The sequence below is a fragment of the Monodelphis domestica genome, chromosome 5, assembly GCF_027887165.1.
Source record: "Monodelphis domestica isolate mMonDom1 chromosome 5, mMonDom1.pri, whole genome shotgun sequence".
In the NCBI taxonomy this organism is placed as follows: Eukaryota; Metazoa; Chordata; class Mammalia; order Didelphimorphia; family Didelphidae; genus Monodelphis; species Monodelphis domestica.
In genome coordinates, this window is record NC_077231.1 from 276,185,223 (window position 1) to 276,205,711 (window position 20,489).

Here is a 20,489-nt window from a genome sequence, read left to right on the forward strand (position 1 = left end):
CCCTTGCCCATTTATCAATTGGAGAATGGCTTGATTTTTTGTACAATTGATTTAGCTCATTATAAATATGAGTAATTAAACCTTTGTCAGAGGTTTCTATGAAGATTTTTTCCCAATTTGTTGTTTCCCTTCTGATTTTAGTTATATTGGTTTTGTTTGTACAAAAGCTTTTTAGTTTGATGTAGTCAAAATTATTTATTTTACATTTTGTGATTCTTTCTATATCTTGCTTGGTTTTAAAGCCTTTCCCCTCCCAAAGGTCTGACATGTATACTATTCTGTGTTTACCCAATTTACTTATGGTTTCCTTCTTTATGTTTAAGTCACTCACCCATTTTGAATTTATCTTGGTGTAGGGTGTGAGGTGTTGATCTATTCCTAGTCTCTCCCACACTGTCTTCCAATTTTCCCAGCAGTTTTTATCGAATAGTGGATTTTTGTCCCAAAAGCTGGGATCTTTGGGTTTATCGTATACTGTCTTGCTGAGGTCGTTTTCCCCCAGTCTATTCCACTGATCTTCCTTTCTGTTTCTTAGCCAGTACCAAATTGTTTTGATGACTGCTGCTTTGTAATATAGTTTGAGGTCTGGGACTGCAAGGCCCCCATCATGTGTGTTTTTTTTCATTATTTCCCTGGATATCCTTGATCTTTTGTTCTTCCAAATGAACTTTGTTATGGTTTTTTCTAAATCAGTGAAGAAGTATTTTGGTAGTTCAATGGGTATGGCACTAAATAGATAAATAAGTTTGGGTAGGATGGTCATTTTTATTATATTGGCTCGTCCTATCCATGAGCAGTTAATGTTTTTCCAATTGTTCAAGTCTAGTTTTAGTTGTGTGGCGAGTGTTTTGTAGTTGTGTTCATATAGTTCCTGTGTTTGTCTTGGGAGATAGATTCCTAGGTATTTTATTTTGTCTAAGGTGATTTTGAATGGGATTTCTCTTTCTAGTTCTTGCTGCTGAGCTGTGTTGGAGATATATAGAAAAGCTGATGATTTATGTGGGTTTATTTTGTATCCTGCAACTTTGCTAAAGTTGTTGATTATTTCAATTAGCTTTTTGGTTGAATCTCAAGGATTCTTTAAGTAGACCATCATGTCATCCGCAAAGAGTGATAACTTGGTCTCCTCCTTGCCTATTCTGATACCTTCAATTTCTTTATCTTCTCTAATTGCTACTGCTAGTGTTTCTAGTACAATGTCAAATAGTAGAGGTGATAATGGGCATCCTTGTTTCACTCCTGATCTTATTGGGAATGCATCTAGTTTATCCCCATTGCAGATGATATTAGCTGTTGGTTTTAGATATATACTGTTTATTATTTTTAGGAATGACCCTTCTATTCCTATGCTTTCTAGTGTTTTTAATAGGAATGGGTGTTGTATTTTATCAAAGGCTTTTTCTGCATCTATTGAGATAATCATGTGGTTCTTGCTAGTTTGCTTGTTGATGTGGTCAATTATGTGGATGGTTTTCCTAATGTTGAACCAGCCCTGCATCCCTGGTATGAATCCTACTTGATCATTGTGAATGATCCTTCTGATCACTTGCTGGAGTCTTTTTGCTAGTATCCTATTTAAAATTTTTGCATCTATATTCATTAGGGAGATTGGTCTATAGTTTTCTTTCTCTGTTTTTGACCTGCCTGGTTTTGGAATCAGTACCATGTTTGTGTCGTAAAAGGAGTTTGGTAGAACTCCCTCTTTGCTTATTATGTCAAATAGTTTGTATAGTATTGGGGTTAACTGTTCTCTGAATGTTTGATAGAATTCACAGGTGAATCCATCAGGCCCTGGGGATTTTTTCTTAGGAAGTTCTTTGATGGCTTGATGGATTTCAATTTCTGATATGGGATTATTTAAGAATTCTATTTCCTCTTCTGTTAGTCTAGGCAGTTTGTATTTTTGTATATATTCATCCATTTCTCCTAAATTGGTGTATTTATTGCCATATAATTGGGCAAAGTAATTTCTAATGATTGCCTTAATTTCCTCCTCATTGGAGGTGCTGTCCCCCTTTTCATCTTTAATGCTGTGAATTTGCTTTTCTTCCTTCCTTTTTTTAATTAGATTGACCAGTACTTTGTCTATTTTGTTTGTTTTTTCAAAGTACCAGCTTCTTGTCTTATTTATTAAATCAATAGTTCTATCACTTTCGATTTTATTAATTTCTCCCTTAATTTTTAGGATTTCTAATTTGGTTTTCTGCTGGGGGTTTTTAATTTGATCGCTTTCGAGTTTTTTCAATTGCATTTCCAATTGATTGATCTCTGCTCTCCCTTGTTTGTTAATATGAGCTTTCAGGGATATGAATTTGCCTCTGATTACCGCTTTGGCTGCATCCCAAAAGGTTTGAAAGGATGTTTCGCCATTGTCATTTTCCTTGATGAAATTATTAATTGTTTCTATGATTTCTTCTTTAGCTAAACGGTTTTGGAGTATCATATTGTTTAATTTCCAATTGGTTTTAGATTTGGTTTTCCATGTACCATTACTAATCATTATTTTTATTGCCTTGTGATCTGAGAAGGCTGCATTCATTATTTCTGCTTTTTTGCATTTGTGTGCTATGTTTCTGTGACCTAATGTATGGTCAATTTTTGTGAATGTGCCATGTGGTGCTGAGAAGAAGGTGTATTCCTTTTTATCCCTATTTATTTTTCTCCATATGTCTATTAATTCTAATTTTTCTAAGATTTCATTCACTTCTTTTACCTCTTTCTTATTTATTTTTTGATTCGATTTATCTAAATTTGATAATGGTTGGTTTAAGTCTCCCACTAGTATGGTTTTATTGTCTATTTCTTCCTTCAATTCTCCTAGTTTCTCCATTAGAAATTTGGGTGCTATATTATTTGGTGCATACATGTTGATTAATGATATTTCCTCATTGTCTAGAGTCCCTTTTAACAAAATATAATTACCTTCCCTATCCCTTTTGATCAGGTCTATTTTTGCATTGGCTTTATCAGATATCATGATTGCCACTCCTGCCTTCTTTCTATCAGTTGAGGCCCAGAAGGTCTTACTCCATCCTTTAATTCTGACCTTGTGGGTGTCAACCCGCCTCATGTGTGTTTCTTGAAGACAACATATGGTAGGGTTTTGGATTCTAATCCATTCTGCTATTCGTCTACGTTTTATGGGTGAGTTCATCCCATTCACGTTCAAAGTTATGATTGTCATTTGTGAACTCCCTGGCATTTTGATTGCCTTCCCTAATTCTAACCTTTTCTTCTTCGGCTCTACCTTTTAGTCCAGTGATTTACTTTGAATCAGTCCCCCTTGTCCCCTCCCTTGATGTTTCCCTTTTTAGTCCCTCCCTTTTTGTTCCCTCCCCCTCCCCCCTCTCTTTCCCTCCCTTTTTGTTCTCCCTCTCCCCCTCCCCCCCTTGGTTTTCCCTTCTCCTTACCCTTGTTGGGTAAGATAGAATTCAAGATCCCAATGGATATGGATGTTTTTCCCTCTCAGAGTTGATTTCCCTGAGATTGAGGTTTAAGTAAGCCCCCCCCCCTCTCTTCCTCTCCTTCTTATAGGAGTTTTCTTCCCCTCCCCTTCCCCTGTGAATCTTTGTGTGAGAACCATTATTCTATTTGGTCTTTCTTTACCCCCTATTTATACATTACATTTTCCCCACATATTAGTATACATAGGTTGATATAAATGTAGTCCTTATAGAAGAGAGTTTGAGTAAAAGAAGATAACATTTTTCCCCTTTCCTTAATATTTACCTTTTCAGGTATTCCTTGCTCTTTGATTTTCGGTATCAAACTTTCCACAGAGCTCTGGTCTTTTCTTTGCAAAAAGTTGGAAGTCTTCTATTTTGTTGAATGCCCATACTTTCCCTTGGAAGTATATAGTCAGTTTTGCTGGGTAGCTGATTCTTGGTTGGAGACCCAGCTCTCTTGCCTTTCTGAAGATCATGTTCCATGCCTTACGATCATTCAGCGTAGAACTTGCAAGGTCTTGTGTGACCCTGATTGGCATTCCTTTATATCTAAATTGTCTTTTTCTGGCTTCCTGTAGGATTTTTTCTTTTGTTTGATAGCTTTGGAATTTGGCAATTACATTCCTGGGAGTTGTCTTTTGGGGGTTTAGTATAGAAGGTGTTCTGTGAGCTCTGTCAGTGGCTGTATTGCCCCCTTGTTCTAGAATCTCTGGGCAATTTTCTTTGATTATATCTTGTATCACCATGTCCAGTTTGGTGTTTATTTCTGGCTTTTCTGGGAGTCCAATTATTCTTAAATTTTCTCTTCTCCCCCTGTTTTCCAGATCTATCACCTTGTCGGTGAGATATTTTATGTTCTCTTCTAATTTCTTGGTGTTTTGGCTTTGCTTTATTAGTTCTTGCTTTAAAGCCTGGTTTTCTTTTACAGTTTGGTCAAACTGGTTTTGTAGATGCGTGAATTTCTTTTGCATCATTTCCCACTTTTCCTCCCAGAGGGCTTCCATCTTTTTGGTCCTTTCTGATTCAAATTCTTCATGGGTTTGTGGAGAGTTTCTATTTCCTTTGGAAGATTTTGGAGAATTTTCTTGTATATCTTCTTCTATCTGCTCTGTATTTTGTATTTTGGCTCCATAGAATGTGTCCAGAGTTGCCCCTTTCTTCTTATTTTTCTTGGTATTTTGGGGCTTCTGTGCTTCTGTGGAGTTTGTCATCTCTGAACGTGGAGGATTGGCTTTTCTTGTCTCTGTCTGGTGTTCAGAGGCAGTCCTGGACAGATGTTGGTTCTATGAGTTTTCCCTGGGTTAAACTGAATATGCCTCACTGGAACTGGAATGGAAGGGTCGGACCACGAGGCCACACTCTCCCCCTGGCTCGATTTCCGGAAGTTGCCTTCAGAATCCCTGGCCGTGAGGCTGTTTCGTCGGCCTGCGGGGGGATGGGCTGCCCCTTCCCCAAGCTCCGAGAGCACAGACTTTCACTGAGACTTGGATAGCAGGATCCAGCCCGTGAGGCTGTCTTGCCCGCCCTGAGGGTTGCTGTTGTTTTGACCAGCTCTCTGCAGCGGAAGCCCCAGGCAGTAACTTTCACCCGGACTGGGACTTGGGTAGAAGACCCTGAGGGTTGTTGTTCCTCAGACCCTGCTCTCTGAGCCCGGCGCGGCTGCCGCTTCCGGGAGCCTTGGACTCTGCGCTCCTACCCCTGAAGTCCGAGGGATCTCGGGTTCTGGCTTTTAAGGGGAGCCGTACCTTTTGAACCGGGTCCAGGTCCAGGAGGAGGGTTCCCAGGGTCTGTGCTGTTGATCGTTTTGAATTTCGGCGCCTTAGGAGCTTCTAGTTTGAGATCGGTCGGGAAGGGTTTTCCGGAGATCTGAACTTCAGCTTTCTCTAAGCCGCCATCTTAACCGGAAGTCCAATTTTCCCCTCTCTTAATGCATTCTGCAGTATAAAAAAAAAACACACCCAGATGAATACATGCCGTCTCCCTCCTTTTTATAGTTATATATGCTCACCTGGTACAGTGGATAGAACCCTGAGCCTGGAGGCAGTATAATGAGTTCAAATCTTTCCCCAGACACTTACTAGTTGAGCAAGTCACTTAATCTCTGTCTGCCTCAGTTTATTCACCTGTAAAATGGAGATGATAACCACCCAATTCTCAGATTTGCTGAGAGGATAACATTAAATTTAGCAGCTTCTACATTCAGAGGGCTTGGAATATAATAGCTCCTATATTCAAAGGGCATGGAATATGATATTCTGGAGGGTAAAAAAGTGAGGTTAACAACTAAAAATCACCTACCCTGCAAAACTGAGTATAATCCTGTAGGTGAAAATGGATATTTAATGAAAGAAAGGACTATTAAGTATTCCTGATGAAAAGACAGAACCAAATAGAAATTTGACTTTCAAATATAAGACTTAAAGAAAGCATAAATAGGTAAACAGGGAAGAGAAAGCATGAGGAATTCAATGTGGTTAAAGTGTTTACAATCCTACTTGAGCTGATACTACTTGTAACTTCTAAGAACTTTATCATTTTTAGGGCAGTTAAGGATACACATAGACAGAGGGCACAGGTGTGAGTTGAGTATAATAGGATAATATTTTTAAATGAAGGGGTGAGAAAGAAGAATGCATTGATAGAAGGAGCAAGGGAGAGAGATAATGGGGTAAATTATTTCATATAAAAGAGCAAAAGAGCTTTTACAGTGGAGGAGAAGGAAGGTTGCAGGGAATGATTGAAACTTACTCTCATTGGAATTGGCTTAAAGAGGGAATAACATCATTTAGGCATAGAAATCTATCTTACCTTATAAGGAAGTAGGAGTGGAGGTGGATAAAATACTGATAAAAGAGAGATCAGATTTGGGGAGATGGTGATCAGAAGCAAACCACTTTTAAGGAGGAACAAAGTGAAATATGAGAGAGAGGCAGGGGAGGGAGGGAGGGAGAAAGAGGGAAAGAAGAGAGAGAGAGAGAGAGAGAGAGAGAGAGAGAGAGAGAGAGAGAGAGAGAGAGAGAGAGAGAGAGAGAGAGATTAAAATAAAGATAAATGGGGGAAAAGATGGAGGGAAATACACAATAATCATAACTGAAGGTGAATTGGATGAACTCATCTATAAAATAGAAGTAGAGATATCAAAGTGGATTAAACATTAGAATCATATGAAAATGGAGGTGGGGAGGAGGTGAGAATTTCACGCAAATGTCTCTGATAAAGGTCTCATTTCCCAAAGTGAATTGATTCAAATTTATAAGAATAGAAATCAATTACAGGTATAACCCAGTGGAATTGCTTGTCAGCTTTGGGAAGGGGGAGGAAAAGAACATGAATCATGTAACCATGGGAAAATATTCTAAATTAATTAATTACTTGTTTTTTAAATGGCTATTAAAACAAAGAATGGAAATCATTCCTCAATTAATAGTCAAAGGATATGATCAAGAAGTTTTCAGAAGAAGGCATCAAAGCTATCTATAGTCATGTGAAAAATCCTCTAAATTGCTACTGATTAGAGAAATGCAAGTTATAGCAACTTTGAGATAACCCCCTCATAGTCATCAGATTGACTAATATGACAGAAGAGGAAAATGGCAAATATTAGAAGGGATGTGGGAAAATGGGCATACTAATGCATTATCGATGGAATTGTGAATTGATCCACCACTATGGAGAGCAATTTGGAACTGTTCTAAAAAGGTTACAAAATTGTGCATAGCCTTTGATACAACTATACTACTATTAGATCTGTATCCTCCAAAAGATCAAAGTTCAAAAGAAAGGATCTGTATGTACAAAAATATTTATAGAAGCTCTTTTTGTCGTGTCAAAGAATTGGAAATTGAGGGAAGATCCATCAACTAGAGAATGGTTGAATAAGTACTCATATTTGATTGTGATAGAATACTATTAGGGTGCGGAAAATGATGAGCAGGATGCTTTCTGAAAAACCTGGTAAGACATGAGCTGATAAAAAGTAAAGTGGGCAGAACCAGAACATTATTCACAGTAAGAGCAATATTTTACAATGATCATTTGTAAATAACTTAGCTCTTCTGATTAATACAATGACATGAGACAAGTCCAAAGTACTGATGATGGAAAATGCTATATACCTCCAGTGAAAGAACTATTGATCAGATCATACTTTAAAAAACATTCTATATATTTCTTTTTTGGTCTGTGTTTTCTTTACAAGATGACTAATATAGAAATAAATTAGGCATGGCTGCACATGTATCAATTGCATCAAATTTCTTGCCTTCTCAGTGCAGGGGAGAATGGAAGGGGAAAGAGAGAGACCTGGGACCTCAACATTAAAAAAAAAAAGAATGTTAAATTTTATTTTTACATATAATTAGAAAAAATAAAGTGTTTTTTTTAAAATAAAGTTCATTTCATTTGACTTAGTTCTAATCAATTTCTAAGAAGACTGTTTTTGAAAAGATCAAAGTTTATTTGGCATACATTGATATGGCCAAATGATAAACCTTATCAGAAACTTCAAACCAGGGAAAGAAATTATATAGAAGATAAAAGAATATGTTCCAAGAGGTCAGCTGGGGAGGGATTTCAATCTGAAAAAAGCATTAAATGTTAAAATATTTTAATGTTTAAAATGTTAAAAAGAATGTTGAAATTCCCAGAAAAGATTATGTGCCTGGGAGTCTTTGGGTAAAAGGAAGGTAGAAGAGGAGGGGAGATGTGGGAATGGACTAACTTGTACTAGGTAAGAAAATAGGTGGGGGAGGAAGGTTGGAAGTAGGGAGCATCAGCTTTATATACTTGTGTCATTGTAGAAAATATGCAATCATGTAATCCTGTATGAATAGAGATGTTAATGTATGTACACATGCATGTCTCTGTCTACATATGCATATAGCCAGCCTTATTGTAGAAGATGAGGCTGAATGAGCTGAAAGAACCCTACTAGAACTTTTCTGCCCCTACTAGATCACTAGTAGGATCTAGCTTCTACTTGAGAAAGCCAGAGCTCTGTTGGAAAGAAAGTGATCCTTTCAATCCTTCACCTTCATCTCCTAAGTCATACTGAATGGACTAAGTCACCACCGCACTCTTCTGGGTCAATTGATAGGTCTCTTGTGATTTCAGAAGTCCCGCCAGCTTCTCCAAATGTCTACACCTGCTCTGATACCTGTCATTTCTTTAACAAATGATAAAGCCTTTCATTTCACAATTAGAGATAAAAGCCTTAAAATGGAAGGGCTTGGCTGGTGTTAACACTTTAGTGGGAAAGAATTTGATCAAAGTTAAATTATTTACTCAAACAAACAGGGGCAATTGATGGAGAGCAGAGCCTTCTCTTTTTGATAAGATTTAATAGTCAGCAAGAAGTAAATGGGGCAGCTCAATTGTTAGGGGTAGTCCCAGCAGGGGTTCCCCCCGAGAGAGGGAAGAGGACAGCAAATGAAAGATAGGAATGTGAAAACAAGCCTCAGACTTCGTAATTTTGTCTAAAGTTAGCACTGTTTGCCTTCATTTGGGCCAGGACAAACAGAATCTGTCCTGGAAAGTATTCCTGGCATGTAGCTGCAAATGGAGGCAGCTCTGTTTCATAGGACTTAGGATCATTGGGACAGGGGAGTGTTTATTTTGTATTTGTATTTAAAGATGAATGATTTACCATAAAAGAGATTCATTCCCAGGATATTAACTGAGGGATTAATACCATAAAAGATCAGTTCATTAACTCATAAGTCAATGACCTTCCTCGTTGGACAAGACTGGTTGGAAATACAAACTTGTCATTCATGTTGGTTAATTAACATGTTATTCCAGGAAACTTTAAAAAGCCGGTACTAAAATTTGTCATTACATGCAATTGGTAAAAAATAAAATAAAATATAAAAAATTTGAAATTGTATCCATAATGCACATTATTTCTTCCTCCCCCCCCCACAAACACATCCACATGCAAAAACAATGATGCCACCCAATTGGCCTTATCAATGTTAGTCATCCATGGCATTCCAACTCCCAATTCCACACCTTTGATGGCATCACCAGGCTTTGAATACACTGATTCCTCACTTCTGTCTCCCAGAATCCCTACTTTCCTTGAAAGCTTACTTCAAAGACCACCTTCTTGTACATGAGGGCTTTCCTCATCTTAGTTGCTAGTGTATGTATATATATACACTTGTGTGTATAAATATGTACATAGACATCTGTATATCTACAGGTATGTATGTCTATATCTCCCCTGGGTTTACTGTAAGTTCCTTAATAGCAGAGACTGATTTTCCTTTTCCTTTTGTGTCTCCAGTGTCTAGCAAGTGCCTGGCACACAGTAGCACAATAGATAATGTTAATTGACTGAAATTTATTTTAAAATAAGAACAGATTAGGCTTGGTTCACCTCTAATGTCTCACCTAAAAGGGATTAACAAGATCTCTTATAGAAAAGGCAATCAAACTAAAAATATCGGGTATAGGACAGCTATTTAATTCATCTTCCAGAGAAAGAAAGCTTAAGACACAGGTTCACAAGTGCTCCTCAACAAATACTTAAATCATAAATCAATAATGCATCACAGCTATTATATTCTCCCAGGAGATAAAGAGAACTATGAGACTGTTAAATAAATATTTCACATCCATCTTGGATTTAGAACATCTAATTGCCTAACAAGTTCCATATCTTCCAGCCAGCCAAGCATGTGATGAGCCAGGCATGGCTCCTCAGTCTCTTTAAGTCTGGGGATGATCTTGTTGGTGGCCATCTGCTCTTATAAGAAGTGGCCTTAGAAGAAAGCACTTCCTACTCTGTATCTTATATCAACTCAGAAACTCGAGAGAGACCTGAATCCCAAGGAATATGTTCTTAGAGCATCCTGAGGAGAAACTAATTCCTGATCAGGCACTAATTCTATTTGATACAGCTTCCTACTCTCAGGGAACAAAGAATTAATGAGGCTTCTTTATCCCCAAAGTTCTTTAGCAACAGGCCAGGACAGGTACCTCCACAAAAATTTACTGATGTGCATACTGTTCTTCAGATATTACTCTTGTTATATGCATTACTCCATGAAGTTGATACGAGCATTATCATTCCCATTTTATAGATGAAAAATGAGGCTAAGAAAAATAGAGCAGATAGAACTTCAGTGGTGGAAGGAATGTCTACATAAATGAGACATGATTCTACTGAAACATCTAATTGAAACTATCCCTCTCATTAACCAAAATTTCTATTTTTTCAAAAAATAAAAATTTACCTCTTTTCCATAGTTGAGTTAAATATATCATCTTCTTCTCTCTCAACTTTTTAATGATTCTTTTTAATGTTTAAACCTATGATCCAGCTGGAATTTGTTATATTGTATGCCATGAGGTAAAGATCTATATTTTTTGTTATATTGTTTTGCAGTTATCCAAATAATTTTATTAAACGACGAATCATTTCCCTAGTTATTTATTTTAGTAGGTTTATTAAAGATAAATATTTTACATCAGCTTGGTTCTTTGCTGTATCTTTGTTCCATTCCATTTGTTATATTTTTTTCTTTCTTTAGCCTAGTGCCAGATAGCATTGATGATAACCCTTTTCTATGCTAAAATCTAGGATAGGGAATTTGCCTTTTGCAGTTTTTTTTTTCTCCAAGTGCCTCAAAATTATTTCTCATTTGTTTTTAAATTTGAATGTTTTTATAAATCTATTCAATCCTATAAATAAGCCCATGAGTATTTTGATTAGTATTGCATTAAACCTATAAATTAATTCAGAAGTATCATAATTTTTTATTGCTGACTTATCTTTTAACTTTGAATGTCCATCCAATTACTTAGGTCTTCCTTGATTTCTGTCACCATTTTTATGGTTAGCTTTATAAAGGTCTTATGCACATCTAGATAAATTAGTACTCAAATATTTGATATTTTCATTGCTAAAAGTAGAGTTTCTTTTTTAGGGGTATAGTGTTTCCTTGGGCTATCTTGGTAATATATTAAAATGTGAATGACTTTGTGAATTTGTCTTAAAACCTTCAACCTTGATGAACTCTTTCTTTTTGTTGTTGACATAATTGGATTTCCTAAATTTATGCCATCAACCAATAATAGTTTTAACTTCTTTCTTTTTTTTAATCCTTAGAATTAATACTATGTACTGGTTCCAAGACAGAAGAGCAGTAAGGGCTAGGTAATGAGGGTTAAGTGACTTGCCCAGAGTGACATAGCTAGGAAGTACCTTAGGTCAAATTTGAATCCAAGACTTCCTATCTCTGGGCCTAGTTCTCGTATCTGCTGAGCCACTCATTCTGAACTTCATTTCTGATGTAAATTTCTTTTTTCCTGCCTTATTGAAATTGCTAAAATTTCTAAAACTACCTCACCTAGGGGCAGTAAAAGTAGGCATCTGTCTTTAACCTTATTTTAGTAGGAATACTTCTAGTTCTATATCCATACTCTATCCTCTCTAGATCTGACTCTCTTTCCACCATGCCACCTGGCTACCTCTCTTTATGTATTTCTTCAAATTATCATATGATTTAAAATATTTTCTTTTGGACAAGATATATTATCTACTAGAGGCAGATAGGGAACACATTGAATAGAGCATTGGGTTTGGAGTCAGGAAGACTCATCTTCCTGAGTTCAAATCTGACCTTAGAAATTTGTTAACTGTGTGATCCTGGACAAGTCACTTAGTTATCTCAGCTATATAATGAGCTGGAGAAGGAAATGGCTCACTCTTCCTCTATCTTTGCCAAGGAAACTTTAAACGGGTCACAGAGATAGACATGATGACAATAAAAATGATCCTCTACTAAGTTACTACTCTGAAGCATCATGGTGACCTGGGAGTGACTCTGGATTCTCAAAGGCTATATCAATGAAGAACAATCTGCCTGAGCCAACAAAGCTGGGAATGTTTTGAAAATAAGACCAGCAATGGTTTTCTACATATGTTGTCTGATAATCTACCAAATTACTAAATTTATAGGTATTCATTGCTAGATTTTTGGATCACTGGCAGGTGGAATTTTTTTCCGCCACAGAAACTCATGAAAACCATATACTAAGATTCAAATCAGATGCAGTTTGTATCAGTAGAGGAATAATTATTCAGGTGAAATTGTAGATCAGCTTTTAAACTTTGAAGTAGTATAATATTAAATCTTTCTCAGTGATGTAGATCCTCAGGCTGATAGTTTATAGCCCACACCTTCTCACCTAATGCAACTCTAATTATGTTTCTGATAAACCCTCCACAAGAGGCTCCCCCAAACACTGGGGGACCTTCTTGATATGAAGGTACTAATGGAATAGGTGGGATGTCCAATGGCTTATTAAACTTGACTCCTTTAAATATATTTGATTCTATTGCTGTTTTCCATATTGCATTCCATTGGTCTCTTTCCAATGATCTCTTTCACAATATGGTCTGCACATCTCATTTTTATGACCTAATATCTCTCTGATGACATCCTTCATATCATTTTTTCTATACATTTTTTGTTTGGTATCCCACTCACCCTACTACTCAACATTTGTCTCTCCATTACCCTTGGTGGGGGAGGGGATTTTAATTCTTTGGAGATTGTGAAATTCCATGACTCATAGACATGTAGCATGATCAGAAGAGTATTGATGTTAAAAATGTGGGTCTTTGTTTGAGGCAGAAGGTTAAGATAATTAAAAGCACTCCACAATTCAAACAATAAGCACATATTTTCCTACACATTTTGCCCAGTGGTGTAATTAAAAATGTAGTCATATGATTCTTTGTGGTCTGCTGTAGACTATTGTTTACCAAAGACTTCCTGTTGCTTTTCTCCCAATCCGAAAAAATTCATAGATTATTAACTTAAAGATTTTGTGGAAATGGGGAATAGATATATTGATTATTCATATCGTCTGCCTTCTTACCACTTTTTTTTGGGCAACAATGAGGCCCATGATTTTTCCAAACAGTTGGTATCTTCCTTTTTCTCAGGTATCTTGAGAATCAGTCTCCTAATACCCTCAAAAATTTATCATTTCCAGTATATGCTGAGACCACATAATTTAGTCTTCTTGTTTTTCCTATCTAAGTGTGATTTCTATTTCCTCATGCAGTATGTTAGAACAGTGATGTTAGAACCCATATTTAATGATTCCATTGTTATTGTTAGAAAGAAAAAGTATGTTATAGGAATTTCTCCATTTTTCATCTAGTCATTGTCATTCTCCCCATTTCACTCTTAAATGATCTAGTTATGATCTAGTTTAGATGGGTTTCTCACCAAGCTTTCCGTAAACTTTTTATCTCTACTAGTTCTTATGTTTATGAGATGACATTGCTCCCAATCTTCCGTTGCCTTCTTGCTTAAGATTTTACAAATGACTTGGTTGCTGTGCCTCTTTGTTTCTCAAGGAACCAAACATTTTCTGGTTCCAGTGGTTTTTAGACTCTTTGGAATGTCTCATTTTATTGATTGAATTATACAAATTCAACTCCCATTGGTGTTGCATCAGTGTTGTACACCAGCTTCTGTTCTTTTATCCCCTTCCCATTTTCAGCATCATTGGTTAGCTTAAATAGGTCAGATTGGAGTTGCCTTAATTGTGAGTCATATCTCATTTTGGTGCCTACTCTAATAAGTTGATTTTCTGATTATACATAGACATTTAATTCAGAAAGGAATCTCATGTTGATAATCAATCATTTAATATCTATTAAAATAGAATTCATTCTTTGTTTTTGTACTGTTTCTTGGTATTACATGTCCAGCACTTACTACTTATTGAAGAAAGTATCCATGATATAGAGGCAAAAGGCTTCTATGTAACTGTTTTAAAACTTTGATCTCTTTTGTTTCTTAATTCTCAATGATATTTTCCAAAGCATTTTATTGCCTTCCCTTATGCTTACATTTTTATGGAGCATATAACTTGTATTGGTATATAAACTGAAATTAAGCTAACCATTTATTCAGATGAGAAAACTAGAGAAGAAAAATCTTAGTGAAGATGATAGCTTTATCCAAGCATTTGAAGGATAGCATGCTGAGACTGGAAGCCAAGAAGATTGATTTCAAATCCAGCCTCAGATATTTACTAGCTGTGGGACCTTGAGCAAGTCATTTAACTCTATGTATCTTCATTTCCTCAACTGTAAAATGGAGACAATAATAGTCTTCACTTCTCAGGGTTGTTGTGAAGATCAAATTGGTCTGAGATAAAATTTTAAGTGCCACATAGTAGGCACTTAATACATGTTTGTTCCCTTCCTTTCTCTCTTCTAGAAGAGTAAATTAGATTAATCCCAATTAGCTCCAAGGGACAAGATTAGAAATAACTGTTGGGGGACTTCCGGTTAAGATGGCGGCTTAGAGAAAGCTGAAGTTCAGATCTCCGGAAAACCCTTCCCGACCGATCTCAAACTAGAAGCTCCTAAGGCGCCGAAATTCAAAACGATCAACAGCACAGACCCTGGGAACCCTCCTCCTGGACCTGGACCCGGTCCAAAAGGTACGGCTCCCCTTAAAAGCCAGAACCCGAGATCCCTCGGACCTCAGGGGTAGGAGCGCAGAGTCCAAGGCTCCCGGAAGCGGCAGCAGCGCCGGGCTCAGAGAGCAGGGTCTGAGGAACAACAACCCTCAGGGTCTTCTACCCAAGTCCCAGTCCGGGTGAAAGTTACTGCCTGGGGCTTCCGCTGCAAAGAGCTGGTCGGTCCGGGTGAAAGTTACTGCCTGGGGCCTCCGCTGCAGAGAGCTGGTCAAAACAACAGCAACCCTCAGGGCGGGCAAGACAGCCTCACGGGCTGGATCCTGCTATCCAAGTCTCAGTGAAAGTCTGTGCTCTCGGAGCTTGGGGAAGGGGCAGCCCATCCCCCCGCAGGCCGACGAAACAGCCTCACGGCCAGGGATTCTGAAGGCAACTTCCGGAAATCGAGCCAGGGGGAGAGTGTGGCCTCGTGGTCCGACCCTTCCATTCCAGTTCCAGTGAGGCATATTCAGTTTAACCCAGGGAAAACTCATAGAACCAACATCTGTCCAGGACTGCCTCTGAACACCAGACAGAGACAAGAAAAGCCAATCCTCCACGTTCAGAGATGACAAACTCCACAGAAGCACAGAAGCCCCAAAATACCAAGAAAAATAAGAAGAAAGGGGCGACTCTGGACACATTCTATGGAGCCAAAATACAAAATACAGAGCAGATAGAAGAAGATATACAAGAAAATTCTCCAAAATCTTCCAAAGGAAACAGAAACTCTCCACAAACCTATGAAGAATTTGAATCAGAAAGGACCAAAAAGATGGAAGCCCTCTGGGAGGAAAAGTGGGAAATGATGCAAAAGAAATTCACGCATCTACAAAACCAGTTTGACCAAACTGTAAAAGAAAACCAGGCTTTAAAGCAAGAACTAATAAAGCAAAGCCAAAACACCAAGAAATTAGAAGAGAACATAAAATATCTCACCGACAAGGTGATAGATCTGGAAAACAGGGGGAGAAGAGAAAATTTAAGAATAATTGGACTCCCAGAAAAGCCAGAAATAAACACCAAACTGGACATGGTGATACAAGATATAATCAAAGAAAATTGCCCAGAGATTCTAGAACAAGGGGGCAATACAGCCACTGACAGAGCTCACAGAACACCTTCTACACTAAACCCCCAAAAGACAACTCCCAGGAATGTAATTGCCAAATTCCAAAGCTATCAAACAAAAGAAAAAATCCTACAGGAAGCCAGAAAAAGACAATTTAGATATAAAGGAATGCCAATCAGAGTCACACAAGACCTTGCAAGTTCTACGCTGAATGATCGTAAGGCATGGAACATGATCTTCAGAAAGGCAAGAGAGCTGGGTCTCCAACCAAGAATCAGCTACCCAGCAAAACTGACTATATACTTCCAAGGGAAAGTATGGGCATTCAACAAAATAGAAGACTTCCAACTTTTTGCAAAGAAAAGACCAGAGCTCTGTGGAAAGTTTGATACCGAAAATCAAAGAGCAAGGAATACCTGAAAAGGTAAATATTAAGGAAAGGGGAAAAATGTTATCTTCTTTTACTCAAACTCTCTTCTATAAGGACTACATTTATATCAATCTATGTATACTAATATGTGGGGAAAATGTAATGTATAAATAGGGGGTAAAGAAAGACCAAATAGAATAATGGTTCTCACACAAAGATTCACAGGGGAAGGGGAGGGGAAGAAAACTCCTATAAGAAGGAGAGGAAGAGGGGGGGGGGGTTACTTAAACCTCAATCTCAGGGAAATCAACTCTGAGAGGGAAAAACATCCAGATCCATTGGGATCTTGAATTCTATCTTACCCAACAAGGGTAAGGAGAAGGGAAAACCAAGGGGGGGAGGGGGAGAGGGAGAACAAAAAGGGAGGGAAAGAGAGGGGGGAGGGGGAGGGAACAAAAAGGGAGGGACTAAAAAGGGAAACATCAAGGGAGGGGACAAGGGGGACTGATTCAAAGTAAATCACTGGACTAAAAGGTAGAGCCGAAGAAGAAAAGGTTAGAATTAGGGAAGGCAATCAAAATGCCAGGGAGTCCACAAATGACAATCATAACTTTGAACGTGAATGGGATGAACTCACCCATAAAACGTAGACGAATAGCTGAATGGATTAGAATCCAAAACCCTACCATATGTTGTCTTCAAGAAACACACATGAGGCGGGTTGACACCCACAAGGTCAGAATTAAAGGATGGAGTAAGACCTTCTGGGCCTCAACTGATAGAAAGAAGGCAGGAGTGGCAATCATGATATCTGATAAAGCTAATGCAAAAATAGACCTGATCAAAAGGGATAGGGAAGGTAATTATATTTTGTTAAAAGGGACTCTAGACAATGAGGAAATATCATTAATCAACATGTATGCACCAAATAATATAGCACCCAAATTTCTAATGGAGAAACTAGGAGAATTGAAGGAAGAAATAGACAATAAAACCATACTAGTGGGAGACTTAAACCAACCATTATCAAATTTAGACAAATCAAATCAAAAAATAAATAAGAAAGAGGTAAAAGAAGTGAATGAAATCTTAGAAAAATTAGAATTAATAGACATATGGAGAAAAATAAATAGGGATAAAAAGGAATACACCTTCTTCTCAGCACCACATGGCACATTCACAAAAATTGACCATACATTAGGTCACAGAAACATAGCACACAAATGCAAAAAAGCAGAAATAATGAATGCAGCCTTCTCAGATCACAAGGCAATAAAAATAATGATTAGTAATGGTACATGGAAAACCAAATCTAAAACCAATTGGAAATTAAACAATATGATACTCCAAAACCGTTTAGCTAAAGAAGAAATCATAGAAACAATTAATAATTTCATCAAGGAAAATGACAATGGCGAAACATCCTTTCAAACCTTTTGGGATGCAGCCAAAGCGGTAATCAGAGGCAAACTCATATCCCTGAAAGCTCATATTAACAAACAAGGGAGAGCAGAGATCAATCAATTGGAAATGCAATTGAAAAAACTCGAAAGCGATCAAATTAAAAACCCCCAGCAGAAAACCAAATTAGAAATCCTAAAAATTAAGGGAGAAATTAATAAAATCGAAAGTGATAGAACTATTGATTTAATAAATAAGACAAGAAGCTGGTACTTTGAAAAAACAAACAAAATAGACAAAGTACTGGTCAATCTAATTAAAAAAAGGAAGGAAGAAAAGCAAATTCACAGCATTAAAGATGAAAAGGGGGACAGCACCTCCAATGAGGAGGAAATTAAGGCAATCATTAGAAATTACTTTGCCCAATTATATGGCAATAAATACACCAATTTAGGAGAAATGGATGAATATATACAAAAATACAAACTGCCTAGACTAACAGAAGAGGAAATAGAATTCTTAAATAATCCCATATCAGAAATTGAAATCCATCAAGCCATCAAAGAACTTCCTAAGAAAAAATCCCCAGGGCCTGATGGATTCACCTGTGAATTCTATCAAACATTCAGAGAACAGTTAACCCCAATACTATACAAACTATTTGACATAATAAGCAAAGAGGGAGTTCTACCAAACTCCTTTTACGACACAAACATGGTACTGATTCCAAAACCAGGCAGGTCAAAAACAGAGAAAGAAAACTATAGACCAATCTCCCTAATGAATATAGATGCAAAAATTTTAAATAGGATACTAGCAAAAAGACTCCAGCAAGTGATCAGAAGGATCATTCACCATGATCAAGTAGGATTCATACCAGGGATGCAGGGCTGGTTCAACATTAGGAAAACCATCCACATAATTGACCACATCAACAAGCAAACTAGCAAGAACCACATGATTATCTCAATAGATGCAGAAAAAGCCTTTGATAAAATACAACACCCATTCCTATTAAAAACACTAGAAAGCATAGGAATAGAAGGGTCATTCCTAAAAATAATAAACAGTATATATCTAAAACCAACAGCTAATATCATCTGCAATGGGGATAAACTAGATGCATTCCCAATAAGATCAGGAGTGAAACAAGGATGCCCATTATCACCTCTACTATTTGACATTGTACTAGAAACACTAGCAGTAGCAATTAGAGAAGATAAAGAAATTGAAGGCATCAGAATAGGCAAGGAGGAGACCAAGTTATCACTCTTTGCGGATGACATGATGGTCTACTTAAAGAATCCTAGAGATTCAACCAAAAAGCTAATTGAAATAATCAACAACTTTAGCAAAGTTGCAGGATACAAAATAAACCCACATAAATCATCAGCTTTTCTATATATCTCCAACACAGCTCAGCAGCAAGAACTAGAAAGAGAAATCCCATTCAAAATCACCTTAGACAAAATAAAATACCTAGGAATCTATCTCCCAAGACAAACACAGGAACTATATGAACACAACTACAAAACACTCGCCACACAACTAAAACTAGACTTGAACAATTGGAAAAACATTAACTGCTCATGGATAGGACGAGCCAATATAATAAAAATGACCATCCTACCCAAACTTATTTATCTATTTAGTGCCATACCCATTGAACTACCAAAATACTTCTTCACTGATTTAGAAAAAACCATAACAAAGTTCATTTGGAAGAACAAAAGATCAAGGATATCCAGGGAAATAATGAAAAAAAACACATATGATGGGGGCCTTGCAGTCCCAGACCTCAAGCTATATTACAAAGCAGCAGTCATCAAAACAATTTGGTACTGGCTAAGAAACAGAAAGGAAGATCAGTGGAATAGACTGGGGGAAAACGACCTCAGCAAGACAGTATACGATAAACCCAAAGATCCCAGCTTTTGGGACAAAAATCCACTATTCGATAAAAACTGCTGGGAAAATTGGAAGACAGTGTGGGAGAGACTAGGAATAGATCAACACCTCACACCCTACACCAAGATAAATTCAAAATGGGTGAGTGACTTAAACATAAAGAAGGAAACCATAAGTAAATTGGGTAAACACAGAATAGTATACATGTCAGACCTTTGGGAGGGGAAAGGCTTTAAAACCAAGCAAGATATAGAAAGAATCACAAAATGTAAAATAAATAATTTTGACTACATCAAACTAAAAAGCTTTTGTACAAACAAAACCAATATAACTAAAATCAGAAGGAAAACAACAAATTGGGAAAAAATCTTCATAGAAACCTCTGACAAAGGTTTAATTACTCATATTTATAATGAGCTAAATCAATTGTACAAAAAAACAAGCCATTCTCCAATTGATAAATGGGCAAGGGAAATGGATAGGCAGTTCTCAGATAAAGAAATCAAAACTATTAACAAGCACATGAAGAAGTGTTCTACATCTCTTATAATCAGAGAGATGCAAATCAAAACAACTCTGAGGTATCACCTCACACCTAGCAGATTGGCTAACATAACAGCAAAGGAAAGTAATGAATGCTGGAGGGGATGTGGCAAAGTAGGGACATTAATTCATTGCTGGTGGAGCTGTGAACTGATCCAACCATTCTGGAGGGCAATTTGGAACTATGCCCAAAGGGCGACAAAAGAATATCTACCCTTTGACCCAGCCATAGCACTGCTGGGTCTGTACCCCAAAGAGA